This window comes from Cupressus sempervirens, chromosome 11, assembly GCF_028749045.1.
Source record: "Cupressus sempervirens isolate cs-2001-9-10 chromosome 11, ASM2874904v1, whole genome shotgun sequence".
NCBI classification, from domain to species: Eukaryota; Viridiplantae; Streptophyta; class Pinopsida; order Cupressales; family Cupressaceae; genus Cupressus; species Cupressus sempervirens.
The window spans coordinates 705,764,185-705,764,441 of record NC_143128.1 but is presented as its reverse complement, the minus strand read 5'-3'; positions in this window follow the sequence as shown (position 1 = coordinate 705,764,441).

The following is a 257-nucleotide window of genomic DNA, read 5'->3' as shown; positions in this document are numbered from 1 at the left end:
GACATGGTCTTACGCTAACAATTTCTCTAATGTGCGATGGGAAGAACAAAATTGTGTTAGGTCCCTATTCCTTAGGCTAGGTTTTTGTTCCATGGGATTCTCAGTCTTCTATAGAGAATTTTTTAGGTAGGTGTGAAATAGGAGGATTTTGTATTTTAAATTTCAGATCATTTGTAAAGAATTTTTATTTTTCCTTTGTTGGTTTTGTGATATGGATTACCATTCATAAATAATTTTAGTTATATGATAAGGATTTT